This window comes from Ceratotherium simum, chromosome 7 (genome assembly GCF_057802395.1).
Source record: "Ceratotherium simum simum isolate JZ-2026a chromosome 7, ASM5780239v1, whole genome shotgun sequence".
Taxonomy (NCBI): Eukaryota; Metazoa; Chordata; class Mammalia; order Perissodactyla; family Rhinocerotidae; genus Ceratotherium; species Ceratotherium simum.
The window spans coordinates 84,501,372-84,521,543 of NC_141906.1; the positions used below are offsets into that span (position 1 = coordinate 84,501,372).

General features: G+C 42.5%; 1 long non-coding RNA gene across 1 annotated transcript; it reads right to left on the reverse strand.

The window, feature by feature from the left end:
• Positions 1-723: 723 nt before the first annotated feature.
• LOC147916734 (uncharacterized) lies at positions 724-18,903 on the reverse strand. Its single transcript, XR_015552766.1, has 3 exons — positions 16,621-18,903; positions 15,193-15,700; positions 724-1,958 (listed from the first exon to the last, which is right to left on the reverse strand). It is a non-coding gene; the product is annotated as an uncharacterized LOC147916734 (long non-coding RNA).
• Positions 18,904-20,172: the final 1,269 nt, after the last annotated feature.

The following is a 20,172-nucleotide window of genomic DNA, read 5'->3' on the forward strand; positions in this document are numbered from 1 at the left end:
ACATATGAGATTTGTAAGTGATGCACCACTTGCACAAAGATAGTGAGTTTGCTCGTGAATCATATCCATTTTATATTCCAGTATTGCCTAGTAATTAGCTAGGTGACACAAACTGTCTCTACCAGAAAATCGTAGATTCCAGCTTTGTTTACCATAAACATCATAGACAAACTAGGTATATCCTCGTGAAAGCATTCCAAAGATAAGGTCTCATACATTAGTAATAACCATCAGGAAGTCCAGTTACCATGTTCATATAGAGATTCGAACTGATAATTTCTCCCCGAGGTATCCCCAATTGAATCAAACCATTTGTTTCAAAGATTCCTTTCCCCATCAAAGGACCATATGTGTATGGATCTATTTTTGGACTCTTCATCTTTTCCTTGATCTCTAAGCTGCAGGGCCACTTGTAGTCACTTAACCTTTCTGAGCCTCAGAGCTCTAATATATAAAATGGCAATAATATATAATTCATTAAATTGTTGTGACGATTAAATGTGAAGAACCTGGCACATAAAAGATATTCAGAATGTGATAGTTAATATGGTGCACATGTTATCTGGAACTCAAATTGAGCTATGTCAATTGACAAAGGATTGTATTTTTTTCCCTTTTTGAAACTATCAATATGGAAAATCATAGAAAAGCATAATAAAATCACTTTTAGTTATTTAAGAAATCACTTTATAAGAATATAATTTCAAAAAAATGAGATACACACCCCCACAAAAATCCTGAACATATTATTGTTATAAATATGCAGCATATTAATATGTATACATTAATGTATATATGCATGTAAATTAGTATATATACTAAATTTCATGTCTTTGCTGAAGCTAAGCCATGTGTCTAAAAGCTGCATGACACCTCCACCCCAATCAGTCATCAACCTTTGACTGACAAACTCCTACTCCTCCTACCAAGCTCATGTGTCACCTCCTCCAGAAAGTCTCCATCTCTCCTCCTTAGTCATCCCTATTCATATCTCTATGGCTAAATTTTACCACCTTCTTTTATAAGCATCTGTATATCCTTCTTTCACATTAGACGCTGAGGTCTTTCAAGACAGGGACAGTGCCTTGCTCTTCTTTGCTTACCCTCTCCATGTACCCTCCCCAAATACATGTAATTCAGTGCCTTGCACACAGTAGGCACTCAATAGCATAAACTATCTTCCTCTATGCCTTTTCTTGTCTTGACATGCCTATAAGTGACTGTGTGCATGTGTTCCAGCAACTATGTTATTCAAGTATAAACATTTCAATCCCATCCAGACGTCAGAATGCAGCTGATTCCTCTGATTGGGGTTCCTCCTGGGAACTATGACTTTGGAATATTGAAGTATATCCTATTAATGAGGCATGGAGGAGGCACCTGGAACCCATTAGAAATGGATAAGCTGTCATTACTATAATCTATCAGAGGCTTTCATCCTACATAATTTAGAATTGATCAAACTTTGGAAGCAGTGGATGGGGCACAAAGTGCACTTTTGCTATGACTCGCTTTACTGTTTGATCTCTCTTCAGTCAACATAAGTTGTTTCGTATCATTGCTTAGGGAACTAACACAAATCCAAGTTTCAAGAAAGGAGAATTGACTTCTCCAGGTTAATCACTGTGGCTGGCCTAATTTGAATCAAGATAGAGTCCAGGGTCAGGAGAACTGAAATCAACTCAACTAAGTTTATCAGTCTATGTCAGATTACTAGGATATGATTGAAAATGATACAGATTGGTACTAGAAGTAAATGGTTTAAGTGGGAACAGTAAGAGTTCTGAACTCAGTTTTCAAGCCGGAGTCAGGAACACAAGATATTCGAGTCCAAATCGGGTCAGCAAACTAATGTCAGAAGCATCAAAATCAGCTGAGTCTCCATAAGGATAAAATCCATATTTCATTCATCCTTTATATCTCTCTTCTTCTACTCTTAGTACTTTCCTTTGGCATTACTAAGAAGGGAAAAACAAACAAACAAAAAACAAAAAACATTTTGAGCAATCAATCTTTAAATGTTTCAATAATTAAGCCATTTAGGCCTGAAGCACTCAGAGAGCAATATGGTTTTATTTACAGTGAAGAATAGTAGGGGAGAGTCTTCTTCATAACACAGCACAATTATATCCCTGAATCATTTCTGAGATGCTATGACAAACTCTCGAATCTCAGTGGAGTTTATTTCTCACTCACAGAAAGTAGTAAACACATGTTCCTGGTCCTTTTAAGGCTCTTCTTTAAGAAGTGAGTCAGGGACGCAGGTTCCTACTAGCATGTGGCTCTCCATTTCCTGATTCATGACCCCCAAAGCCACCATAATCATCTACATCAAGCTGGATGATGAAGAAACGTGGAGGACTGAGTACGGAAAACTTTTTTTAATGGAGTTGACCTGAAAGTAGCAGAAGTTACTTCCACTCATATTCTGTTGGCCAGAACTCAGTTACCCGGCTAGCCCTAAATGCAAAGGAGGCCAGGAGGAGACCATGGTCTATTGATCAGCTGGCAGACTCTGCCACAGGCTCCTTTTGTGTTCCTTATTTCTCAGAGGAATAAAAGCGTGAGGAGAAAACTTCAAACTTGAGATTATTAAATCTGAATTTAATTTACCACTTCCAGCTTATTCTTCCTCTAAAAGTGTAATACTACCTTGGAAAAACCCTTCAGGGATTTGGCAGTTTCCCAGTTGAGCAAGCTAGATAGCCAGAATTAGAATGACCCCTTTGCCTGTCTTTAATATACAAGCAACAAAAGTTCCCCATGTTTCTATTCATTTGTTCATTCATCAAATATTAAATATTTACTCAGCATCTACTCTATGTAAAGCATTGTGCTGGCTAGACAGGTGAGACAAACAATACAGTTCCAGGAAGAGGAGGTGATTTATCAGGTGAACTGGGCTTTATGGAGTTCCATAATCTAGTCATAGCAGCCAGACCGGGTTCTGGCTTACCCTGGATTTGGGGTTAGATTCTAACCAAGGGGAAATGGCTTTCTCTAAGCCCTGGCACCCACGTGTGTATGAATCTCCCTATTCTCTCCTCCAGATCCTACTATTCCACTGACCCTGGCGCTGCACTCACCCCACCCTGAGTATGTCCCCTGTATATGCCTTTCTGCTTATTTGCATCTTGATTATTTGATTACACCATTTCTACATTTTATTGTATAGGAATGCAGTTACCATCAATCAGGATGATTGAAGTGCAAAACTCGGTGGCAAAATATGCACAAAAAGATGCTGAAAAGATGTATTAAAGATGCTAGTAGCAGTTTCTCCTACAAGAAAAGACAGTGACAGCAGGGCAGATGGACAGGAAGGAGAATGCCCACTCCTGACCCATACGCCCCTCCTCTCTCTGTAGCTCAGGCAGAGGGGGTCTGCCTCACAGTTCTGTCTCTCCTGCAGAAACTGCCAGATCAATGGCTTTTCCACGAGCTGCTACCCTCGTGTCACTGGACCCTTTTCACCTCCCTCCAGAAGAGCTGGCTCAGCTGCTGAGGGAGTCTTGGGGCTCAAAGTGTCTTGATGACCATTCATATGAAAGGCAGGGTGAAAGAAAACAGACTTCAGGAGAAACCGACCCCATGCCCTTGTAGTGTGCAATCACTGGCTTCACAGGAGGGCGAGTAAGTGGGTGAGTTCAAAGGGAAAGAAAAGGAGCAGGAAGAGGCCCCAGGATGACAACAGATTTCCTCTGCATCTTGTTTGTTGTTTGGAGACCTAATCGTCCTCATGTGTAGGTTTGAAGGGGTACATATGTATGAATATGTTTCAAGGAAAAAGGCAAAAATGAGTTAACAAATAGCCCTCTTGGTCTAAACTTGCATCCTGGACAATCAGGGTCTAGAATGTTATACCAGGGCTGGCCCGTGCGGAAGTCGGCCGACTGCAAGCTTAAACGTATTCAAAAGATACACAAAAGTTTGATGTGTCTAAGAGGCTGAAGGAGGCTCCAAGGCTGCTGGGCAGAGAGGACGAATCCAAAAAAGAAACAGAGCGATAGAGACTGGAAACACCGGGGTGCAGCGTGCAGCCTGGGTGAGGAGGTGAGAAACGGGAGCTTCCTCTCACTTCCTGAGGAGCGGGATGCAGCCAGGTGCTTTAGCAGAGCACCTGGGCTCGTGCACGATGGAGGGCTGCCTGGGAAAGGCCCCAAACACTGCACTGTTCCTCCCTAGAAACCATCTACAAGATCTACTGTGGGAGTCAGGAAAGAGGCAGAGATTATAATCTCTTGTTATTTTCTTCCTAAACAGAGAAATTGAAATAAAGTAATTTTGTGGCTCCTGCTGGGAATCTCACTCATTCAGCAAGTACTAACTACAGACCTACCAGTGCTTTTTAAAAAAAACTATTTAAATAGGTGCTAATATTCTTTTCCCATTATAGATTATAAGATGTCTCGGACACTTCTGTCTTTCTCGGCTCCTCTTCTGCTCTCCTTCAGTGCCTTCTCTGACACACGTGTGTGAACCTAGCATGTGGTGAAGGTCAGCAATGGGGAAGGTCAAAGTGGTCACAGTAGATATCGAGGCAACAGGAAAGAACAGCCTTTTGTTTTTCAGTGCTTGACAGCGTGAAACACAATGATAAACCTTAGACTTTTGGAAGGAGAAGCTGTATGGCCCACCCACATATAGCCTTGGAAACTCTGTGTCCCTACCAAATTAGAGAGCTGAGACTAGAGAATGAATTTATTTGAGAGGAGGTATGCCAGTATCACCGTGAATAAAAGGTTCCTGTGCGCTAGCCATCTCACACACACAAAATACTAAATACAAAATACTAAATACTCATGTGTGTGCCATACTGTGCTAGGTGCTGTGGGTTACACAAAAGAAATTTAAGACACAGTGCCTTCCCTACAGGATCCAACAATAGAGCTTAATGAAGCCATTGAATAACAATTCAAGGCAACCTGTGACTAAGTGCTACCTGAGTGGAGATGGAGAAAATGAGCCGGGGCTGGTGTGATGAAGAAGACGGCAATGAGGAAGCGGTGAGGTAGCCGGACACAGGTGGACAGCAGCACCTAGGTAGCGGAGGAGAGGGAGAAAGAACTCCAGGCAAAACAGGCAGCGTGAACTGAGTCTTAGAACTAGGAGTGAGCAGGTTCCCACGTCAGGGAGAAGGGGCTTTGGCAAGCTGAACCGGAGGTGTTTTCTAGAAAGGCAGAAAGAGGCAAGTCAGTGATGGAACCAGATTATGGGCGGACAAAAAAGAATGTACCAAGAGAAATGGAGGATCACTGAAAGCTTTCGAAGTTGTAGGATGGCAATTGGAAATCTGCTCCAGTGGGGCAGGTCTGAGTGATCGAGCGCATAGGTGGGACAGTGGCTGTTGGAACAGTGATTGTGTGTTGAAAGACTTTGTGTAATCTGTTTCCTGATTCAATATAGGAAATAAAGGAGAGAGAAAAGCAAAAAATGATCCAGAATTACAGCCTATATGATTTTAAAATGGAGTGCTATTTACGAAAATAGAGACGACTGAAAGGAGAATATATTTGAGAAGATGGGGTCGTGTAAGATGTCTGAAGTTTGGGGTAACAGACAGAGACACAAGTGGAGATGTCTTTGAAGCAAGTGCTGAGCCAGGTCTCAAACTTGCATGAGAAGCTGAGACATGGACATCAATTGGAGAAAGTCACCAGGACAGGGACACAGTGAAATGGGGCAGAACGGGTTCAAGAAGTGAAAATTTTTTAAAGAAGGGTATGGTGAAAACACAAGCAGAAGACCATAAATAAGGTTAAAATACAAGGGCCCCCTGAAAAAATTACCGCGTCATGTATAACACGCAAAGAATCAATATCCAAGCTATATAAATAATTTCTCACAAAAAAAAAATACAAAGAAAAAAAGACTAATTACCTAATCAATCAAAAATAGCTAAGGATATAAATAGGGAACTTGATATAAGAGAAAATACAATGGCCCATCAGCACATGAAGGAAAAGTCAGCCTTGCCAGAATCGGAGACTCAGGATGATGTGAAGGTGAAACGTGCAGACGCTGGGCCAAGGCTGCATGCCAGCGCCACCCCGACCAGCCGGGAAATCTTGGGCAAGGTGTCAGACCTCATCTTACCCTCTGTGAAATGAGAATGACAACAACAGAAGCTATCAGAAAGAGCTGTGGTGATGATTCAATCAGTTAATATATGTAAACTGCTCAGAACAGTGTCTGACACAGAATAAGTGCTGTGTAATTGTTAGCTATTATTAATAATAGAGACATACAAATTGAAATAACAATGAGATATAATGTTTCACCCACGGATTGTCAAAAATTTTAAAGTATGACAATATCAAGTGTTGACAAGGATTTGGGTGAAATGATACTCACAAACTGTGAGTGGGAATGTAAACTGGTACATCTACTTTGGAGAAAAAAATGGCATATTTTATAAAATTGAAAATATGCCTACTTTATAACCTGGAAATTCTGCTCTGAGTATATGCCTTAGAGAAACTCCTGCAAATGTGTACAAGAAAACGTTTCCAAGGATATTGACTGAAGCATTTTTTTTGTTATTAGCAAAACATTGGAAATAATGTAAATGTCTATAGATAGGAGACTGTATCACAGAAATTACTCAATGTATTTAATACATTTAATAACAGAATGCCATATAGCAACTAAAAAGAATAAACACAGATCTCTCTAACTATATCAAATGGCCGGTGACAAATACCAGACACAGCGTGATGCCAAAGATCGTTTGTGGGTTTCTACTTACTAAGCCATAGACATGAACTGCGGGGCTGACCTCTGGGGACCATTGGAGGGAGCAGGAAAGAGGATGGTGGCTGAAGGGAACTTCAACGTTACTTTCTCTGTAATGTTTTATTTCTCCAAAAAGAAAAAGGAATACTAGTTGCAAAGGAGACAAAATGCTAACAGTTGTTGATTTTGGATGGTGAAGATAAGCATGCAAGTTATATTATTCTTTGTACTTTTCTGTATTTTTAAATTTTGAAAAAAATTAAAATGCTCTTTAACAGATGTTCTGAGTGTCATCTAAAATGCTTTATGAAAAAAAGAAAAGCCCTGAAAGGAGGGCAGAGAAGTGGGCCTTAGGAATAACACACTCAGAGGGAAAGATTGATGAGGGCGTGGCCATGACAGAGGAAAATTCACAGCAGAAGAGGTACAGGCCCTTGGGGCCACGTAACCCGTGGACGAGATAAGTGAAGGAAATAGGAGTCTGCAGCTTTGCCAAACACCATGAGGGATGACCTGGATGGCGGGCAGGAGAAGTATCGACCAAGGAACAGACTGCAGGCTTATGAGGCAACAAGTACGGGCTTTGCAAGTGAGGAACCCAATCAAAGGGGGCGAGAATAGAATAACCAACAGGGTGGTATAGAGTAGTAAGCATAGGCTAGGGATTCAGAAAGTTTGTCTATAAAGGGGAGTACTTCATAGACAATGTGGAAGGGTGAGGGTTACAGGAGGAGAGGGTCTGGGTCAGGATGTACATTGGTTCTAGATCCTCAAACTAGTGCTATTGGTAGAAAGAAGAGAGAGAGACTACGGATCTGGGAGAGTTAGCAATGCTGGAAATAGTGGGAAAGCAGCAGAGGAAAGTCCTCTGAGAGCTGGTTGGGCTTGAACCCAGGGCCCATGCCCAGGCCCAGAGAGCAAGTACAAACCCAATGAGACCTCATTCCGAGGGGGCAGCCCTCTTGCTTGAACTATTCGCAGTGCCTCTGATGTGCTCAGGGATGCCTAGAGAATTAGTTTGTGTTTCGGCCAGGCTTACTACAGCCACCCACAAGGAGAGCTGGCAGCATTCCCCAGGGCGGGGGCTGCACAGCAGATGCACACTTTCTCATTAAGTGACTTGCATATGGAGTGAAGACACCTCTCCCCCTCGCCCACCCTGGCTCCCACCCCTCACGTGCACTGTGAGCTGCCAGCTTCCCCAGCTCCCTGCACATATAGCCAAGGCGGATGGGGCCCAGCAGCATGAGGCCATGGCTGTACGCTCAGAGCAGGAGCAGAGCAGATGCATGGGTAGGCTCTGCTGCTCGCTCAGCACATCTTCCCTCTTGTGGAGATTGCAGGGTCTCTCTCAGATGTGACAGGAACAGTCACAGACAAGAGGACTCATTATTTTCTCTTTCATGCTCAGTGATCTCTGCTTCCACTTGGAATCCTCCAGGGAGACAGCCCCCCACCAAGGGGAGAAAAGAGGAGGTCAGGGGTAGGGGTAGTGGACAAAAGAAGAATTCTCACCCTACTCAAGGATGGAGTACCTCCTGAGTCCTCCCTACATCCATGTCTTTCTTGCCTTGGGCTTAATGGTTTCATGTAAGAGGCCTCTGTCCCCAGGGAAAACACAAAGCCATCCTCATTCTTCTCTTGCCTTCACACCGGGACAGGATTTAGACCTGTGAAGTCTCTAAGCACTGAGAAGATTAGGGTGGCCCTTCGTATCAAATCGGTTGCAAATATAATACTAAACCATAAAAGAAAAATTGAATGTGTATTAAAATTAAAATAACTTTTCTCTATATTTGTACATTGTAAAATTTTGGAGAAGGTTATCAAAGCTGAATCTTTCTAATTTTTTGGTCTCCCTGATCTGTATGTGGCCTACCCACATTCTGGGTGTGCATGATAGGTAATCCTGACACAGATATGTATGCATGTACATGTATGCACACACAGTTCTCACACATGTGCAGGAACCAAGCACACATATACAGATAAAGATTGCTCATTCTTATCTCTGTTCTTGTTTCTTCCTCCCTATCAGTTAAGATAAAACCCTGCTCCCCCCAATTATCTTCCAAATGTCCCTCTCCAAGAACATTTCTCTGACAAATCCCACTGTAGCAAAAATTACCTGATTTGATGTCAAGAACTAAATTCTGATTTCCACTGCCTGAATGTGTGACTTAGGGCAAATCTCTGGATGTCTCTTCACCTCCTCTTTTAGGATAGGATTAAAAATAGCTTGTGGAAGAACATTACTGAGCAAATTCAATAAGGTAATATATATCTTAGTCCTGTTTAGTCTGGGTCCTCCAAGAAAATGGGTGCCAAGACAGCATTAGATATGAAAGAGATTTATTAGGGGGAATGCCCATGAGTAAAAATGGGGAACCAGGGGAGGCTGAAGGAGCTGTCAGATCATAATGCAGGTCTGACCCCATGAAGGAGAGAAGGAAGGAATAGAAAAAGGTTGTAGAATGCAGTGAAACACTAAGGAGTTTCAGCAAGGCCCAGGAGGATTCCTCTGGTCAGAGTTACCTGTCAAAGAGGCTGATATGTAAGATGGAAGCAAGAATTCAGTGACTTGGGCACTTTCTCAGGACATGGGACTTAAAACCCTGGCAAGGACTTGGGGATGGGGCAAAGTTGCTGCTGGGGTGGGTCTTAAAAGCCTGGAAAGGAGATGACTTGCTCTCAGTGAAGTGGGAATGTCCAAGTTGTCCTGGCAGACTCTAGAAGGAGGAATAAAGAAGCCAAGGGAAGTGGGATGCTGGAATGGATATAGTGTATGAGGCCAGAAGACCCACTACACATATGTGTTCCACAAGAAGGCCCTAAGGACAACCGTTCACTAAAGCCATTTGGAATGCTCTGGTGAGAGGGGGGCCACTTAGCATCACCAAGAAGTTTGGTGACGGCTTTCCTCTACAGTTCAAGGTCAATGGTAGGAGAGATGCTTACAGAACTGGGCTGCTTAATTTCCATGAGGGTGATGGGGCCCAGAGCAATAGAGACCAGGTGGTGACATTTAACTGCCAGAAAGCCGGGAGGTCACAATTACTATATATCTGGAAAGGTCAGAGGACCAGCCAAGGGGTCTTGACTCACAGGGAGTTGTGGAGATGGTTAATAGCTAATAGTGTGCTTAGGGGCAAATTAGATGGGCAGCCAACAGCATGCTGCTTAACATTTAAAACAGCGAAAACAAAAAGGCAAGAATGGAGGAGCAGGAGGCTGAGTGTGATAGCACCAAAACAGTCACACTTCCTTGCTCAGTTCCCACATCTGAGTCAATTTGCAGATCCAGAACCCACTGAAGGAAGAGTTGGCTGGTTGCTAGGAGGTAGGACCCTGCAATGCTACGGCAGGTACACACAGTGATGCTTCCTCCACTCCACTCCCAAGAGACCTATAACCGTTTAATCAGGTGATTGTGCACTGGGTAAAGAGAAATATCCAGACATATTGAGGTCTAGTGGACACAGGGTCTAAGTTGACATTGATATTTAGACATGATGACAATGTGTCATCATGTCTGTTAGAGTGGAAATTTATGGGGGACAGGTAATAATGGGAGTGTGGCTAAAATCTGGCTTACGGAGGGCCCACAGATCCACCCAATGGCCATTTCCTCAGGTCTTGAATATATAATGGGAATTGATATACTTGGAAGTTAGGTTAAGCCTACTTTTGATATCACTTATATTAATTTGGGCTCCCTAAGAAGCAGCCACAAAGATGGGAACTAGACATACAAAAAATTTACTGGAGAACAACTGTGAAGAAAAATGGCGAAAGAAAAGTAGGAGCCTGGGAGAATTGTCTGACCTTGATACAGCTCTCCTGTGAAGGAGAAAGGGGGAAACATAAAGAAAGAAGGACAGTCGTAGATTGCACTGCAGTTCTAAGACAGCTTTGACAAGGCAAACAGGGAGCTCTTGAGCTAAAGTCACACATCTAAGTTGTCTTGTCTCTCCCAGGAACAGGCTTGCCTTAGTTTCCCTGCTGCACTCACTCACTGGCTGGAGCGGCCATGGAAAGCGTGGCCTGGGCACAAAAGTGGTGATGGGTGTCAGAGAGCAGCTGGGACTCTCAGTCAATTACTCTCCCTCTCCAAGTAGGGGATCTGAGGGGGGCACTCTCATGTCCACCACTGGGTCCCTTACCAAGTGCAAGATCCTTTCTTCCCTCTTTCCCCTGGACTCCATGCAGTCATCACTTGCATTTGGCTAGTTTAGGTTGATTTTACATTCTTTGGCACACATTTGGAATTCAATAATTCTGCCAACATTTACTGAGCATTTACTAAGTTCCAAGTTATGTGCTAAGCACTAAAAGTGAAAAAAAAAAAAAAAGAGTTAGAGGCTGTCTGTGATCACATGGAGTTTGCAACCTGGTAGAAGGAAGAAAATATGTGAACAAATAGGGGCAAGGAGGTATTAAACGTCTGTGACAAAGTCTTCATGGGATAGAGTAGACTTAATGGGAGAGCTGCCTGTCATATGTGGTTTGTGGGAGATGCCAAGGAAAAGGTTTATCACTGAGAATATGGTGCTAGAATAGAGTCTGGAAAGGTGAGGAGGAGTTCCCCAGGTGAACATATCATAGAGGATGCTGGGGAGCTGAAGATCAGGACACCGTGTCAGAGGCATGAACAACATGGAATACTTTGAAAGCTGTAAATAAGTGAATATGTCTGGAGTTTAGGATGCCAGGAGGGGAGCAGCAAGTGGCAAGACTGACCTCGAGGCCTGATCATGGAGGAGATTATATGGGCCTCACTAAGAGACAGGATCATGTCCTGTAGGCTGTGAGGAATTACTGACACTTTAAGGGTAGACTATGACCAGATTCACATTCTTAAGACAAAACACCCAAATATTTTGGCAGAGGATAGATGACTAGGAAGAAAACAGGTTCAGAGAGACCACTCTGATAATTCTGGAGAGAAAAGACAGGGGTCTACTATATCAAAGTGGCAGTGGAAATGGAGATGCAAAGATGGGTAAAAGAGACGTCAGGTTGATAGAACCTATTGGATTTGGGTCAGGCCTGAGTGTATTTTAGCTGTGTTCCCTGGGTATAGGGTAATGCACAATAGGGAGTGAATGAGGTGATGAGATCAGTTTGGAAGATGCTAAGTTTGAAGGGCCTTTGGTTAATCAAACTGGACATACCCATCCAACAGTCAGTTAGCTGAGAGAGTATGAAAGACAAGAACATGTTCTGGACTAGATATGAAAATGAGGATGCTTTTCAAAAGTTTAACAAAAATTTGAGGGTCTTGTATGTGCCAAGCACTGTGCTGGCCATTAAAGAGAGAGAGGGTGGACAGAACAGTCTAGCAGAGAAGACAGACTCTTAAGCAATTGCAACATGTGTATAATATGTTCCCTGAGAGAAGTCCTGGGGCCAGGGGAGGCTTCCAGAAGGAAGTTTCATTTAAGCTGAGACCTAGATGATTGTTGAAGTTAGCCAAATGAAAGGAGATTTGAGAGAACTGGGAAAGGGAGGGAGTATTCCAGGCTGAGGGAATAGGAATGTGCAAAAGAATTGAAAGAGTATGTATGGATCTTTGGAGTGCCCTTCTCATGTTCCATCATTTGGAGGGTGAGGGAATCTGGTGCAAGCAGCAGGGAGAGATGAATCACTTTTCTGTATGTAGAAGGATTCTGCTCGGTGCATCTTCCCCTTCAAAGAGCCTCTTCTCTCAATAGCTTCCCTTCCTGCCATGAACTCATTTTCCCCATGGGTTACTCTTATTCACATTCCATGTTGTGTGAAGCTTGAGTGAAGTCCTGAGCTCTGCAGAGTTGCTTCCTCAGTGGAACAAAGCTCCTGGGCCAGAAATTGAGGGAGCATGCCGGCAGGTGGGAGGTTAATGCACCGGGCCCACCATAGCCATAGTCTTCCATGGAAAGGGATCTCCCTGAGAGAATATGCAACCCACTCATTCAAACCAAAGAGCAATGATGACAACAGACAACATGCCTTTTGGGTAGCCCCTTGCCACCCACAAGTACTGTTCACATACACTTTCACTGGAGGAGAAAAATGCGCTTCGAGGTGATGTGGGAAAGATCTTAACCAGAAACAGATTTGGCTTTTCTGATTTCAAATCCCATGCTTTTGTCACTATATTAGAGGAAATGGTTAAGAGAGTGGCCTCTTGGGCCAGAGATCATCAATTCTTACATAAAATATCTGCTCCAGTCTGTTCTCTCATCAGTAAAATCAGAGTAATAATAGCAGCAGGTTCATAAGGTGACTCTAGGTTCTTAAAGAGTTAATAGAAGAAAAGTACCCACATGAGAGCCTGGCATTAGCAAGTATTCAATGAAAGTAGCTTTAACAACCAGGAGTGTGATCAGAATTCACGGAGCATTCTAAAACAGACTCCCAGGCCCCATCCCCAGAAATACTGATTGAGTGACTTTGATGAGGTTTAGGAATCTGCATTTTTACAGTGCTCTCTTGGTGACTTAAATAAACATCCCAGGTGGAGAATTACTGCTCTTCTTCACAAAAGATACAGGAGACTGCGTTCAAGGAGCAACTTCTACCTGGAGATACAGACACTAATTTTACCAAGATTTACATCAAGTGAGATCATCTCACATCCCAAATCTTTTTTCTTTAGGGTGAATAACTTTTAGAGGTAGAAAAATGGGGACTATAAGGTGGGAGTTAGCTAACAGTGTGGCCACCTCTCTCCTTTCCTTTCCCTCTCCACCCTCAGTCTGTGCCGAATGTAGAGGCTGAGGACAGCACCTCTGTGGGCAGCTCATGGTCAGTCAAGAGTGCCAGCGATAAGAGCCTTTCCATGCTGGAGCTGAAGCCTCCTTAAGCTTTGATCTCCTTGAGTCCACAGCAAGATTGTGGACGAGAAGGGTGGAGACCTGATGAACAGGACTTCACAAAGGCTGTCACACTTACTTTTAGCCCAAAATGATGTGGGCTGGTTTGGGGCTGGCGTCAAGGAAAAATAAAGGATAATCCTAGGGTATTCAGTCCAACAACAGCCACAGCCCATGCTCACTTGACAGAAATATTCAGTGCTCCTAGCAAGAAAAGCGAGGCTGCTAGACTCATCATTTATTTGACCAATATTTGTAGAACATAAACTATGTGCTAACTATTAGAGTAAGTGTTGGGAATAAAGACATGAACGATGAAAAGGTTTCTCTCCTCATGAAGCTTTTTTAAGAGAGGGAGAAGGAAATGTCTATATTAATACTATTTTAGTGGTGATTGAGCTAATTGTTCTGCAGAAAAACAATAAAGTATAAATCAATGTAAGTAATGCTAGCTGCTGTAACAAACAATCCCCTAAATATCACTGGTTCATTTCTCATTCATTTCACAGTCCAGCTGGGTGTTCAGTGTACTATCTTCTACACAGTGATTCCAGGGCCCAAGATCCTTCCACTTTATGGCTCAATTATTTCCTAGTGTCTACTCAGAATCTTCTGCATTCAGCTAGCCAACAGGAGAGAGAGAGAAAGAGAGAGAGAGTTTGGATGATCATGTGCGTTGTTTTGGGGACCAGGCCTGAAATTAGCATGCTTGCTTCCTTCTACATCCCATTGGCCAGGACTGAGTAAAATCAAAAGGGAAGCTGAGAAATGAAGAGAATTTCATGAACATTGGTGAACACCTAGTTCCTACCACAAACAGGTAAAGGCAAAATAAAAAGAGAAGTGGAAAGTGAGCCAAGATCTTTCATGGATGCGAGTGAGCCAGTCTGAACTATGAAAAAAAAAAGTACACTCTTTCCAATTACCTTAAATGTCTGAGGGGAATGCTTTCTCATTAAGTTGCTGAGGAATGATCCATTTATAAGCAAAACTTCTGGTTCTTTTTGACCCACAGAAGCCATTTTCCTCTCTAGGATAGAGAATTGCCGGGTCTTAGTAATACACAGACCTCAGAAGGTCTAACATCCTTCTAAGATTGGCTCATTGCGATCTGAGCTGTCTGGGTGGTGGCAAGAGGCTTAGGTCACCCCTATTTACATCTCTTTGGTTGTGACTTGGAATTCCAGAGACAATAATCTACAACATCCAAATCTCTATTTATCATGTAAAGTGCCATTCAGGGGAGGGATAAAGAATTGCAGAGGAAGGAATCAGAGAGAAGAAGGGGACTAGAGGAGGGAAAAGAGAAGAACCTTGAAAAAGAAAATATTCCACAGCTGGGCCCCAACTCCAAAAAGAAGTGAGATCAAGAGGAAGTCAGTTAATTCTGTAAATTACACAAATAACGGTGGGTGCTGGGGGTGGTTCCTATTCGGAATGGAGACGTCGGATGTTGGCATCCAACAGTTTTGGAGAAACTCCACTGCTCATCCTGTTTCTCGTCACCACCCTGAAGGTGATTCCAGACACTGAAGTAGGACGCAAAATGCTGCTCTAAATTCGAGCGGAGGAGGAGTGTTTCTCAGGAAGCTGCCCGTTTTACCTGGTTTCAGAAGGGGCACTCTGAGAGCAGTGATGCTGCAGGTGAGGCTCCTGATATTGTCTTTCTTGTCCTTCCTTTATTACTCCCTCAGCCTGTAGTCTAACTCTTCCCAGTCTCTCGAAGACAACGATGGTGGCAACAATGACGGAACATTTGTGGTTCATCGGTACTTTTTGTCAGACACTGTGCTGTGCACTTGCCATTTATCTCATTTCATCTTTTAAAGAGCCCAGTGAGGGGCATGACATTAAAATTTCCATTAGAAGTAGGAAGAAATCAAGACTCAGCAAGGTAAGCAATATGCCCAAGATCACAATTAGTAGGTGGTGGAGTCTGGATTACAGTATTCTGGTCTTTCTGACTCCAAGCCCAAGTGCTTCACCACCATGCTGGGTGCTTCTGGAGGGCATCCTAGGCTCCTAGCTCCTCTGCCGACTTGCTCACACCCTGGAGCCCTGGCCTCCATCTTCACATCACTTTGGTGTCAGGTTCCAAGATCCTAGAGCTACTAGGAAAGAAGAGAGAGAGGTAAACAAAGTCTCCTTCTCCTCCAATCCCTGCTGTCAGCAAGGGGGCCGTCCTGAAAGTTGAATGTCCCAGTAGACAGGAGGCTGACAGCCTATCTGCCCTGGGGCACAATTGTTCTGACAGGTTTATCAGCAGCCTGGCGTCTGCAGCGAGATGTAAAACATGGGCTTTTGTTTCTAGAGGAAAATCTGCTGATAAAAGGCTGCTAGATACTTTATCTGAAAGGCCTGGAGCATAGATTTTTGGGAAAAGGTCCCACTGGGCCAACCCCACTCTTTTCTCCTTATAGTCTCCCAGTCCCAAACCCCTAATCTCTCATCTTCCCAAACACTCCTCAGAGACCTCCTTTTTTCCCAGCTGTTGTCCTATGGTTGAGCTAGGAAACATGTGGACAGCCCTTGATGATAAACCTTCCCATACAAGGGGTTTAGTCTTGGAGGTCACGAGAACCAGTCATCTGATGCACATGGTGGGGAAGACAAGCTGCATTGAATCACAGATATTCAATTCTCTGCCTTGAAAGTCAGGGTGCCAGAATGGGGTGGAGTCATATTTCCATCTGGGTCAACACTCCAGCTGGAGTAAAAGGCAAGCTTCTTTCCAGAACAAACATAGAATCATAAAATATTAGACCCAAGAAAGACTATAGAGGCTAAGGCAACCCCCTAATTTGTCACTTGAGGCGATTGTGACCCAGAGTAAGTAAATGACTTGCCCAAGGTCACATAGATATTAAGCTTTACCTAAGCAACACTTTCTTCTCCTGCCTGACTAGCTTCTATTTATCCTTCAGACTAAGTTCAAGGGTAACCTCCCCTGGTTTCCTGATACCTCCAGCCTCAAGTTGGGGTTCTCCTTCACCAACAAGTCACACCACACCATAATCACGGGTATACTTACCACTCTCCTTCATGAATATTATCTCCCTCTGGGCGGAAACCACGTATTATTTCTCTGTTTTCTTTGCATCTACCAAAGACTCTGACACTAGGTGAAAGCTTGATAAAAATGTCATGATTAAAACTTTGAAACCAATACTTCCCACTCCTCTTTCAGTTCTCTCCCCAGTATGCTAAGTGGCTTGTCCACCACTGAAAAGGAAATTCCACGTAAGAAGGAATGAATGATGGGAGCGATGATGGTGTGCACATTCACTGGGTAATAACAAGCAAAAGAGCTCCCAAGGGCTGATGTGTGGAGGCAGGGAATGAAAGGAAAACTTCCACATCTCCACTTTTAGTACTTTAATTAAAGTAGATTAAAATGAGATTTCTTCCTGGTGCCTCCAGTCTCCTCATCTTCTAGTATCCAGCATCATCTAAGAAAGAGATGGTGTCCCACTGATGGAGCTATGAGGGTGGAGGGTCTGGTCAAGTTCCAGTCCCACACTCAGATATTCACAACCTGCTCGGTAAAGCAGAAAGAGGGCAGATTAGATCAGTAACTGAGTTTCTGCTGCTGTAGTGAAGGAAGACGGGGAAGCCGATAGTCATTTTCAGGGTGGCTGAGCAGGAAAAGGATAAAAATAGGGGAGGAAAACCGATATGTATTTGGCACCTACCTGAGACCTAGTTCCCATCCTAGTGTTTTCATATGTTATCTGATTAAATTTTGACACCAAAGTTATGAGAGTAGATATTATCATCTCCATTATACAGATAAGGAAACCAAGGCTAGCAACTTGCCTGTGGACACAGCTGATGTGTGGCTGAGTTGCAAGTAGAACCCAGGTCAATCTGATACCACTGCCCCTGCTTTTTCCAATGTGCTATGTTGCTTCTGAAGAAGTTGAAGACCCATTTATTCATGCTTCTAGTGGCCTAATATTTCTATGCCTTCCCAATGGCCACCTTCTGCCCACACCAGCTTTACTCCTATTTTCCTCACTATCTCAAATGAGTGGTATTCCACACAGGAGACTGGAAAGTTGTAAACTTGACTTTTTAGCACCATTAGATGCAAATAAGTTGCCTGAAAATTCCAAAAAGGAGGCTTTACCTGATGAGCATATGCAAAAGAAGATATATGCATTGGCCCCAAGCCACGAAACACTAGGTGACCTTCCACTCCATTGTCCTCATTCCATCAGTTCCCCACAAAACAACACATGTCCTGGTGATATTCAGGGTAATAACATCAAAACTGCTTCGTAAGGAAGAACATACTCTGTGTTGTCTTTGCTCAGGACTATCTCATGTGTAAGACTTTGTGCAACACTGCCATTCCATGGTCTGGACTGTGTGGACTGATTTTGCGAGTGGCATCCTTTCAGGACACACAGTAATATATATAAATTTGCATTCTGTAGTGTGCACAGGGTGATATGGAATCCCCTGCATAAGAACCAGCAATAAAATGGTGTGCTGGTGGCATTGCGACTAGTCCAGTGTACTTAGGCAATACGTGCTGCAACTTTTAAATAAGATTTGCAAGACTTGTTCCTATCTCCACTTGCCAGGTGGAAAGAATGGCCTATGACAGTGAGAAGACGTCTTTGAAGGCAATCCTATCATGTGTGGAGCTGAGAGCTAATAGTGGTCCCAATGTTTGCAGGTGTCAAGCTTGCGTTCCTTTTATTGGGTAAACAATCACTTATTCTCTCTCTATAAAGCAGTTTTATTGGGTTTCTGTAAAAAGCAATGACTGTTTCATTCTATAGTTATTTATGACATTAAACTTGAGGCTCTTTCAAACTTGTACAAGACTCTTAGTGTGGCTCTCAACAGCAGTCAGTGCAACCATGGAGCTAATGAGGGCCAAAGCCATAAGTCATCATGGAGGTAGGCAGCTTTGGTAAGTTATGTACTCGGAGCAGTTATATTATCCCAGTGTAACCCATTACAGCATGATTAGCAAGAAAATAACATTCCAGATATTAATACTTGTAATAATTTCACTAATAAACCTGCTTTCCAAAATGAAAAATCCCTCCATGGATCATTTTAAAGGTGCCACTTGGCCAGAGTTTGCTGCTTTTGTGAATAAAGTATCTTGAATGGCTTCAGCCCTAAACATCCTCTCCTCAGCCACACCCACCTGCAGAAGCTTCACTTTTTTCCAACATGAATTTACTGTCCTTCAGAAGCCTAGAATTTCCTTTGAATTTACAGCCATTAATTTTTAAATTTCTTAAATATATATATATAAATATTTTTACTTTTTCAGTTTGAGACAATTTCACTGAAGAAGTGGATTTTGCTTCAGGGGTATAGTTTCCACATTAAAAGAAATCATCTTAGGTTATAGTTTCAAAGAATACAAATGATTATTTGGATTCAACTCTCGGGCACTGAGGACCTCAATCAGATTGTATAGACATAAATATCAGAGCCCATGTCCTTAAGTCACTTAAAGTCCAGTGAGAGAGAGAGCACCCTAGAAATTCCAGTCCAATACAATAAGTGCTATGGCAGATGTTTGCACAGAGGGCTAAGAGAACACACCTCTGCTTTGAGGGTGGGTGGCCAAAGAAGGTGTCCTCATAGAAGGGATCACTAGAACTAAGTTTTTCTTTTTCCTTTAATGTTATTTTTTGATTAAAAAAAAACTTTCAGTTATAAAATAAATGTCATAAGGATGTAATGTACATTATAGGGAATATAGTCAATAATATTGTAATAACTTTGTATGGTGACAGATGGTAACTAGACTTACTGTGCTGATCATTTCTTAATGTATATAAATATCAAATCATTATGATGTACACCTGAAACTAATAGGATATTATATGCCAATTATACTTCAATAAAAATGTTTAACAACTTTGTTGAGATATACTTGACATAAAATAAATGAACACACAAAGTGTACAATTTGTTACATTTTATCATATGTATGTATACCCATGAAACCATCACCACAACGAAAATAAGGAACATATTCATTAACTCAAAGTTTCCTTGTGCTCCTTCAGTTTTTTTAGTTAATTAACATGCAATATTATGTTAGCTTCAGGTGTACAACATAGTGATTTGATATTTGTGCACATTGCAAAAGGATCACCACAAAAAGTCTAGTCACCATCTGTCACCATACAAAGTTATTACAATATTATTGACTATGTTTCCCATGCTGTACATTACATCCCTGTGACCTATTTATTTTATAATTGGAAGTTTGTACTTCTTGATCTCCTTCACCCACTCTGCCCCCCACCAACTCTGCTCCCCTCTGGCAACCATCAATCTGTTCTCTGTATCTATCAGTCTGTATTTTGTTTTGTTTTGTTTTTTTTTTTTTAGATTCCACATATAAGTGAGTTCATGCAGTATTTGTCTTTCTCTGTCTGACTTATTTCACTTGGTACAATACCCTAAAGGTCCATCCATGTTGTTGCAAATGGTAAAATTTCATTCTTTTTATGGCTGAGTAGTATTCCATTGTATATATATATATATATATATACATCTTCTTTATCCATTCAACCATCAATGGACACTTAGGTTGTTTCCA